The sequence below is a fragment of the Lepus europaeus genome, chromosome 18 (genome assembly GCF_033115175.1).
Source record: "Lepus europaeus isolate LE1 chromosome 18, mLepTim1.pri, whole genome shotgun sequence".
NCBI classification, from domain to species: domain Eukaryota; kingdom Metazoa; phylum Chordata; class Mammalia; order Lagomorpha; family Leporidae; genus Lepus; species Lepus europaeus.
This window is the reverse complement of record NC_084844.1, coordinates 72,353,772-72,364,249: the sequence shown is the minus strand read 5'-3', so window position 1 is coordinate 72,364,249 and position 10,478 is coordinate 72,353,772. Positions and strand designations below refer to the sequence as shown.

Here is a 10,478-nt window from a genome sequence, read left to right as displayed (position 1 = left end):
CCCCCAATGCCCAGACCCTTCCCTGGTACATGGGACCCCCCATCGCCTGGCTCCCTCCAGGGCCCCAGGATCCCAGACTCCTGGCCCCCTCCTTGACATCTGGGACCCCTGCTACTTGGCCTCCTCTCTGGCACCCTGGATCCCCGACGCCCAGCCCCATCCCTGGTACCTGGGACCCTCATTGCCTGGCTTCTTCCTGTGCTCAGGGGTCCCCAAAGCCTGGCCCCCTCCTTGATACCCAGGACCCCTGACTCCTGGCCTCCTCCCTGGCACCTGGGAACCTGACACCCGGACTCTTCCCTGGCACCAGAGACCCTGGAAGCCCAGCTCCTCCCTAGCACCCGGGACCTCTGACCCACTCGCTGGCAACCGTGGCAGTGGACATCCGGCCCTCCCTGTCACTCAGGACTCCTGACATAGGGCACACTCCCTGAAACCCCGGATCCCTGACACCCAGCCCCATCCTCGATGCCCAGCCCCTTCCCTGGTACCCAGGACCCCTGACTTCTGGCCCCTTCCTGTCACTCGGGACCCCTGATGCCAGGCCTCCACCCTGGTACCCAGGACACCTCACACCCAGCCCCTTTCTGTCATTCAGGACCCCAGATGCATGGCGCCCTCCCTGGTACCTGGGAACCCTGACACCCGGTCCCCTCCCTGGCACCCCAGACTCCCGAAGCCCAGCTCCCTCCTGGGCCCCGGAATCACCGATGTCTGCCCCCCTCCTTGATACCCAGGACCCCTGCTGCCCGGCCTCCTCCCTGGCACCCAGAACACCTGACCCCATCCCTAGCACCCTTACCACCAACGCCCAGCCTCTCCTGTCAATTGGGACCCCAGACGCCCTGTCCCCTCCCTTTGACCTGGGACCCCTGACACTGGTACCCTTCCCTAGCTCCCGGGATCCTGACATCCGGACCCCTCCCTGGCACCAGGGACCCCTAACACCTAGCCCCTGCCCTGGCATGCCGGTCCCCCAAAGCCCTGCCCCTTCCCTATACCCAGCCCTTCCCTGGTACCCAAGACCCACAATGTCTGGCACCTCCCTGTCACTCGGAACCCCTGACACCAGGCCTCCACCCTGGTACCTGGGACACTTGACACCCGGCCTTCCTCTGTCACTCAGGACCCCAGACGCCTGCCCCTCCCTGGTACACAGGACCTGATGTCCAGCCTCTTCCCTGGCACCCAGGACCCTCGATCTTGGCCCCTCCCTGGCACCTGTGACAACTGACGCCCGGCCCCTCACTGTCACTCAGGACCCCAGACACCTGGCCCCCATCCATGGTACCTAGGACCCCTGATGCCCGGCCCCTTCCCTGACACCCAGGATCCCGACGTCGGACCCCTTCCTTGACACCTGGGACCCCTGACGCCTGGACCCCACCTTGGCACCCCAGATCCCCAACGCCCAAGCCCTTGCATGGTACCTAGGAACCCCATCGCCTGACTCCCTCCTGGGCCTTGGGATGCTGGACTCCTGGCCCCCTCCTTGACACCAGGAACCTCTGACGCTGGGCCTCTTCCCTGGCACCCGTGGCCCTGGACACCCAGCTCCTCTCTGGCACCTGGAACCCCTACACCCTCCCTGGCACCCCTGACCCCCACCACCCTGCCCTTCCTGTCAACGGGACTCCCAACATCCGGCTCCCGCCATGGCACTCCTGATCCCCGACACCTGGCCCCTTCCCAAATGCCCAGCCCATTCCCTGGTTCCCAAGACCCTCAACATCCGGCCCCTCCCTGTCACTCGGGACCCCTGACACCCAGCCTCTTCCATGGTACCCGGGATCCCTGATGCTGGCTTCCTTCCTGGCACCCTGGACCCAAGACACCCAGCACCTACCCTGTACCCGGAACCCCAATCGCCCGCTCCATCCTGGGCCTCGGATTCCCTGATGACTGGCCCCCTCCCTGGCATCCTGGACCCCCAACCTGAGGCTAATTCCTGGGCCCCTGTATCCCAATGCCGGGCCCCCTCCTTGACACATGTGACCCCGGATGTCTGCCCTCCTCCCTTGCACTCAGGACCCCGCAACCTGGGCCCCTCCCTGGCACCCAGGAACCCTCTGCCCAGCCCCTTCCCTGCCACTCAGGACCCCCAACACCTGGCACTCTCCCTCGCATCCTGGACCCCAGAGGCCTGGCCCCTTCCCCAACACCCAGCCCCCTCCAGGGCACCCGGGTCCCCTGACACCCGGCCTACTCCCTGGCACCCGGAACTCCAGATGCCTGGCCACCTCCCTGACACCCCAGACCCAAGATGACCAGACCCCTCCCTGGCACCCTGGACCCCTGACACTGAGCCCCTACCCTGGTACCTGGGACCCCCATCAACCGATTCCCTCCTGGGCCTCAGGATCCTGGACTCCTGGCTCCTCCTTGACACCAGGAACCCCTGATGCCTGGCTTCCTCCCTGGCACCTGGGACCCCCGATCCCTTCCCTGGCACCAGTGACCTGCGACACCTGGCCTTCCCTGTCACTTGGGACTCCCAACTTCTGGCCCTCTCAATGGCACTCTGGATCCCCAACACCTGGCCTCTTCCCTGACGCGCAGCCCCTTCCCTGGTACCCAGGAACCACTATCCAGCCCCTACCTGTCATTCGGGACCCCTGATGCCCGGCCTCCTCCCTGGTACCTGGGACCCCTGATGCCCAGACCCTCTCTGTCACTTGGGACCGCAGCCACCCAGCCCTGTCCCTGGTACACGGGACCCCTGATGCTTAGCCCCCTCCCTGGCACCCCGGACCCCCGATGCCCAGCTCCATCCTCGGCCCCGGGAAGCCTGACGCCTGGCCCCCTCCTTGTCACCCTAGACTTCTGACGCTTGGCCTCCTCCCTGGCACCCTGGGCCCCCGACGCCCAGCCCCTACCCTGGTACCTAGGACCCCCTTCTGGCACCCTCTGGGCCCCAGGATCCCCGACGCCTGGCCCCCTTCTTGACACCTGTGACCCCGGATGTCCAGCCTCCTCCCTGGCACCTAGGTCCCCTGCCGACCGGCCCCTTCCCTAGTTTCCAGGACCCCCAACATCCTACCCCCTCCCTGGCACCCCGGACCCTTGAGGCCCGGTCCCTTCCCTGACACCCAGCCCCATCCTGGGCACCCAGGACCCCTGACACCCGGCCCCCCTCCCTGTCACTTGGGACCCCAGATGCCCAGCCCCCTCCCTGGCACCCAGACCCCAACTCCTGACCCTGGGGTGTTTTTGTTTTTTTCCAACATCCAAGTACAAATTTTATTTAACAAAAACACAACATGATTCTTCCAAAATAAAAACTAGAACACCTGCAGAGCTTGCACAGCAGCCTTCTTACTAGAGGAGTAGTCAACGGAGGAGGAAAAAGAACAAAAAGAAAAACTAAGGTGTAAAGATCAATTTCTAAGCAATAAAATCTCAGTATATTGGAGATCTTTATTTAGAGAGAGTCCATAACATCTAAAAACAAAAACTGATAAATGAATTGAACGAGATTTCAGGAAAAATCGATATTTTTAAAATCCACTAGATTACCAAGCACTGGCAAGAAACAAATAGAAGATATTAAAGGTCAGTAGGCAGAGTGGACAACATATATTGACAGGGGAAAAAAAAAGGCTTCAATTATGTGATGCCTTTAAGTATTCTTCAAATCACTATTAAAAGATGATACAAATGGCCCAACAGAAAAATGAGCAGAAATACAAGACAAAGCGAAAGCCCCTAAGCCAAGAAGCAGAATTTTAACTCACCTGAAGCAGGTGACCGCTAGCTGCAGCCAGGATCCGCCTGTGAGAAGTATGGGGCAACCCCAGCGGGTGGCAGGTGCACCACCAAAGAGGAACCTGGGAGGAGGGGAGGGGGCCGCTTCCCACCTCTCCTGATTCACTTGGAGCACAAACTGGTTAGGGAGCCACGCCTTGGAGGATGCTGATTGGCTGCGTCTTTTGTGATGCTGTGTGCACCCCCGTCCAATCAGGCATGGTGATGTCATCATGTGGGATCTTGACATCACAGTGGTCCTAGAGTTCCTCTGTGGAGTGAGGTTCCAGGAGAAGGCTCCAGAGCCCAGTGGGGGTCTGCGCTCTCCACCTTCTCCTGCTGGGGGTTGCCCGGCACCTAAGAGCTGAGAACCCTGACTTGGTGAGTCTCCACAGGGGGAAAGCAGAACCCAAGGACGCTACCTGGGACCCCTGACCCCTTCCCTGACACCCGGGACCCTGGACGCCTGATGCCTTCCCTGATGCCCAGCCACTCTTCTGGCACCAGAGACCCCCAATGACAGCCCTTCCCTGGAATTCGGGACCTCCTCCGCCTGGCCACAACATGGTACCTGGGACCCCCATCGCCCGGCTCCCTCCTGGGCCCCACGATCCCCACCACCTGGCCCCCTCTTTGGTACCCAGGACCCCCTACGCCCAGCTCCCTCCTGGGCCCCGGGATCCACTAAGCCTAGCCCCCTCCTTGAAACCCGTGACCCGGATGTCTGGCCTCCTCCCTGGCACACAGGAACCCTGCGGCCTGGCCCCTTCTATGGCACCCAGGACATCTGACATCCGGCCCCATCCCTTGCACCTGGACCCAAACACCCGACCCCTCCCTTGCACCCGGGACCCCGACCACCTCCCTGGCAACCATGACACCCAATGGCCGGCCCTTCCCTGTCACTCAGGATCCCAGACACCCGGCCCCTTTCCTGGTACCAGGGAGCCCTGACGCCCGGCCCCTCTCTGTCACTTGGGACCCCAGATGCCCGGCCCCATCCCTGGCACCCAGGACCCCCAAAGCCTGGCCCCCTCCCTGACACCCTGGACCCCCAATGCCAGGCTCCCAATCCTGGATGCCTGGCCCCCTCCTTGACTCCCAGGACCAATGACACCAGGCCTCTTCCCTAGCACCCGGGAACCTGGTCGCCCAGCTCCTCCCTGGCACCCGGGACTCTCAAACCCCTCCCTGGCACCTGGGAACCTCGATGCCTGGCCCCCATCCTGGCACCCTGGACCCCTGATGCCCGGCTCTCTCCTGGGCACTGGGATCCAGGACACCTGGCCCCCTCCTTAACACCCTGGATGCCTGAAGCCAGGCCTCCTCCCTGGCACCCCGGACCCCCAATGGCCAGCCCCTACCCTGGTACCCGGAACCTCCAATTCCTGGCTCCCTCCTGGGCTCTGGGATCCCCAAAGCCTGGCCCCCACTTGACACCCAGGATCTTTGACGCCTGGCCCCCTCCCTGGCACCTGTGACCCCCAACACCCAGCCCTCCCTGTCACTCGGGACTCCCGACATCCAGCACCCTCCCTGGAACCGCAGATTCCCGACACCCTGCCCCTTCCCCGACGCCCAGCCCCTTCCCTGGTACCCAGGACCCCAGATGTCTGGCTCCTCCCTGTCTCTCATGACCCCTGGTGCCAGGCCTCCACCCTGCTACCCAGGACCCCTGACGCCCGGTGCCCTCCCAACCACCAGGGACCCCCAACGCCTGACCCCCACCCTGGCACCCCGGACCCCCGACGTGAGGCTCCTTCCTGGGCCCCTGGATCACGATGCTGGGCCTCCTCCTTGACACACGTGACCCCGGATGTCCAGCCTCCTCCCTTGTACCCAGGACCCCTGCCACCTGGGCCCCTCCCTAGCACCCAGGACCCCTGCCACCCAGCCCCTTCCCTGCCACCCAGGATCCCCGCCACCTGGCACGTTCCCTCACACCCCAGACCCCAGAGGCCTGGTTCCTTCCCTGATGCCCAGCCCCCTCCCGGGCACCCCGGACCCATGACGCTGAGCCCCTACTCTGGTACCTGGGATCCCCATCACCCGGCTCCCTTCTGGGACCCAGGATCCCGGACTCTTGTCCCCTCCTTGACACCAGGAACCCCTGATGCCGAGCCTCCTCCCTGGCACCAGGGAACCTGATGCCCAGCCTCCTCCCTGGGACCAGGGACCATGGACGCCCAGCTCCTCCCTGGCACCGGTGACCCCTGACGCCCGGCTATCCCTGTCACTTGGGACTGCCAACTTCCTGCCCCCTCAATGGCACCCCAGATCCCCAACACCCGGCCTCTTCCCTGAAGCCCAGCCCCTTCCCTGGTACCAGGACCTCCGACGTCCAGCCCTTCCCTGTCACTTGGGACCCCTGACGCCCGGCTTCCTCCCTGGTACACAGGACCCCTGACACCCGGCCACTCTCTGTCACTGGGGATCCCAGCCATCTGGCCCCCTCCCTGGTACACAGGACCACTGATGCCCGGATCCCCAACACCTGGCCCCTTCCCCAATGCCCAGCTGCTTCCTTGGTACCCACGACCCCCAAAGTCAGGCCCCTCACAGTCACTTGGGACCCCAGCCGCCCAGCCCCCTCCCTGGTACACAGGACCCCTGATGCCCAGCCCCCTCCCTGGCACCCAGGACCCCTGATGCCTGGCCCCACTCTGTCACTCAGGACCCCAGACGCCCTGCCCCTTCCCTGCTACCTGGGACCCAAGACACCCGGTGCCCTCCCTACCACCAGGGACCCCCAACATCCTGCCCCCTCCCTGGTACCCAGGACCCCTGACACCTGGCCCCTCCCTGGCACCCCAAACATTTGATGCCTGGCCCCTTCCATGACGCACAGCCCCCTCCTGGGCACCCAGGACCCCTGATGCCCGACCCTGGGACTTTTTTTTTTCATCATCCAAGTACAAATTTCATTTAACAAAAAAAGACAACATGATTCTTCCAAAATAAAAACTGGAACACATGCGGAGCTTGCTCGGCAGTCTGTGCTGTCAGCTCCCTCCCATGCCCGGGGCTGTCCCAGCACCAGGAAGACCCACGCCGGGAACCCGATTTACATTCTAGTGGACTTCTCTGGCAGATGTAGACCTGACGGGGTTTTCTTATCTGGGACGTGGGGGTGCTGGACCCCACTGGGCACAGCCTTCAGTCCCCTAAGGCTCTAGTTGTGACTTGAACACTGTGGGTCTCATCAGGCCCTGAGAGGTGGTGGCGTTGAGAATGGGCCTGTCCCCGAACTCCATGGCACCCTGGCCATGCTGGCTGCAGGGTGCGCGTTCCAGCTCCAGCCCTGTGATGGTGTTGGGGGTCGAGGTGCTGAGGAGGTGCTTTGGCACGAACAAGGTCACCTGGGCCTGCGCGCTGGCCAGTAATGGCCGAGGTTGAAGCCGTTGATTCACACCTGACCCTTGGTCCACCCAGGAAACTTGATAAAGGTGTCCTGGGGCAAGGACGGGACCCCGCTGGGGATGGAGAAGTTCCCAGTGTAAAAGGCTGGCAGCGTGTAGTTCTGGGAGCTGCAGGCACTGGCGTCCTTCTGGAGGCCACCCCAGTCCCCCAGGAGGCTGCTCACTGCGCTCTCGGTGTCCAGGTGGAAGATGGTCCAGTTTGTGAGGATGCAGGAACCCAGGGTCAAGTTGGAAATCAAGCCCTTAAAGTCGTTGATGGCTTTGCCGTAGTGCACGTGCCCGATGTTCCCACCAGGAGGTCCAGCCTGGCTCCAGCCTTCCCTTGTATGCTCACCGTGAGCACGTGGTTTCGCTCCAGCACTCCCTGCAGAATCCCATCCACAGCGATGCAGGCCCAGTCCTGGACTCCATTGAGGGGTGGAGAGAGGGGTGTAGGGTTGCTGCAGTCCCCAGGCAGTGTTGTCCGGTACAGCACAAAGCCAAAGTACTGTTTCACCTGGGTAAATGTCAGGGAATAAACACTGTTGATGGGCCCAGAGGGACACAGGACATCCAGAGCTGCGTCCACTGCCCTTCACTTTTTCAGTGGGACTGTTCCATATGCATACTATGGTGTGGATGGAGAAATGCGACCTTCTGGTAATGCTACAAACTTCCCGATAACCTTACACAGGGCAAAATACTTCTTGGTGAGGTCCCCTGCCTCACTCAGGGGGGCGTCATAGTCGTAGCTGGTGGGCTGTTGTGTGTAGGGCGTGTTGGCCCCGTTCCAATAGGCAAAATGGGTCCCACCTATAAACATGTACATGTTCATATTTGCTCCCTGGGCAAGGATGTCAAAGAGGGCGGAAGCCACTGCTTCACTCTAGACTGTCCAGTGCTGTTAGCCCCAGTGGACTAACCAGCCAGTATAGAATTCAGAATTGACCAAGGGTCCTCTGGGCTCACTATTCCTCTGGATTTGGAAAGCATCTGTGATGTTGTTACCTACTCCAAAGTCCACTGTGGCATAGAGGCCCTGCAGCGCCCCACACTGCAGGAACTTCTTCTGTGCACCATCGGTGGTGAACAGAAGCACGTTGTCACCCAGGTAGTAGTGGAAGCACTTCTGCAGGAAACGCAGGTAGTCACAGTCACGGGAGAAGTAGCTGCCGTATTCATTTTCAACCTGCACAGGTATACTCGGCCCTCCATTCTGATAGAGCAGAGGCTTCCTCTTGGGCAGAAGGACGCCCAGCCACTTGTCCACAGCCACGAGGTGATCTGGGTCAGAAGAGTGGAGAACGATGCACTTTTGCTCCTGTCAGGATGGTGTTCAGCCCCGCCATCTTCATCTTCAGCAGCCGGTCTTTCCAGCAGAAGTTGGGCATGCGGAAGTAGTGGATGCTCCGGGGCCAGGGAATCACAGCTGAGGTGGAGAGGAAGCAGTGAATTCTCCAATTTAAGTGAAATCGCTCTCAGCAGCCGAGCTCCCAATACTTGACCACTTCCAACTTTGGTTCTGGATAAGCGTTTGACTTTCCTCTGCCCTAGGCGCGTTCCTGGAAACCTTTGATCAAAGGGTGTCAGCGTTTGATCCCATGGGTGGTGGCCGGGCCCCTGTGCCCACGGGGCGCTGACTGTCGTCGTGAGAAGTGTCGCCATCCACAGTGTCTCGGCCCTGCGTTTTTCCACATTCCTGCTTCTCGGCTCACCGGCCTCAGGGCCCTGCCAGGCACCTGTGAGTGTGTGTCCAGGCCCCCACCACAGCCCACAGCCTCGTTTTTATTTATTACTAATGGGGGTGGGGGGTGGGGGCTGCCTCTTGTCCTGTGAGTGAGGAATCCTCCCGGGCCTGCAGTTCAGTCTTGTCCCTGGCTGGCCGCAGGAGCCCAGTGCAGGTGGCTCGTGCTGGGCGGGGCCGCTGGAGTTCTGGAGGGAGGGAGGGAGGCCCCTCCTGGGGACCCTGGGGCGCTGGCATTGGTGGTGAGGACCGGCTGGGATGGACTCACCTCGGGCCTCTGCCCGCCACCAAGGCTGCCCGGGCTGTAGCACAAAGCGGGCATGGCCTCCTTCAAGCACAAGCTTCGCCGCCACGGGCCGAACGCGCTCCTCTCGCTCCCCAGCTTCAGCTGCCTGGCGAGACTTTTAATTCTGTTCTAGTAAATAAATAATCTTGAATGTATTAAACTTGCTGAAACACACACACACACACATGTACACAAAGGCGCCAGGTCTTGAGTTGCCGCGGAGCCGAGAGCGACTGGGACACTGTGACGTGCTGTGCAAGAAGAGCCCCATGGCCGCACAAGCCAAGTCCAAGCAGGCCATGCTAGCGGCTCAGCGATGTGGAGATGATGTGGAGACGTCTAAGAAACGGGCCACCGGCCAGAACAAATAGCACTTGATCACCAAGAACACGGCCACGACCTGGTGACCCTGGAAGTGGGCAAGGTCACCCAGCAGGGCCGGCAGAGCAAGGGGCTGACGCAGAGGATCTGGCCACGAAAATCACTGAGAAGCCGCAGGTCATCGCGGACTACCAGAGCGGCCGGGCCATCCCTAACAACCAGGTGCTGGGCAAGATCCAGCGGGCCACGGGCCTCAAGCTCCGGGGCAAGGACATTGGGAAGCCCATCGAGAAGGGCCCAAGGACGAAGTGAGCGCAAAGCCTCGAAATCAGTGCATGCAGGTGAACCTTCTCCGGCTGCCTGACCACCGCACTGACCACCGACTGGGCTGCGAGGAGTCCACAGCAAAGGGTGGAGCAGCGGCGGGGGGGCGGCGGCTGGGCAGGGAGGGCATCTTTGGGCACAGGGATGGCGGCCTCGGGCTTCACGGGCAGGGCCAGGCCCGGGGCGGGCGGCAGCACCTAGGAGATGAGCATGCTGGTGGGGAAGGTGGCTGTGAGGATGATCTTGCCCTGCTGCACGGCCACGCCCGTCACAATGGGTGTGAAGTCCGGGAGGCGGGGCAGGCGTGCGCGCCAGGGGCTGCTGGGCTAGGATTGGCTGGTGGCCAGGAGGCAGGGCCTCCGTGCACCACTGCAGCGGGCTGTGATTGGCCTTGGATCCGGGTCCCCTACCGGCATGCGGGAAAGGCTCAGGGCATGAAGACCTAGCAGGGCGGCGGGTTCGCGAGCCAGGGGAGGGGCCGGGTCAGTGGTGGTGGCATCACAGGCCAGTACTGGACCCAGCGGGATGAGCTAGGTGTAGGCCGCAGCTGTGGCGACAGCGGCCCCCACGGCGACAGTGCCCGAGAAGGCGGCAGGGGTGGTAGCGGTGGTGGTACCGGTGCCCGCGGGGGAGCCGCAGAAAGCAGGCACAGGGACAGGCG

General features: G+C 62.2%; 2 pseudogenes; one reads left to right on the top strand and one right to left on the bottom strand.

Moving 5' to 3' along the window:
• Positions 1-6,908: 6,908 nt before the first annotated feature.
• LOC133747007 (beta-galactosidase-like) lies at positions 6,909-9,208 on the bottom strand (annotated as a pseudogene).
• LOC133747005 (endothelial differentiation-related factor 1-like) lies at positions 9,207-9,805 on the top strand (annotated as a pseudogene).
• The last annotated feature ends 673 nt before the right edge of the window (positions 9,806-10,478 follow it).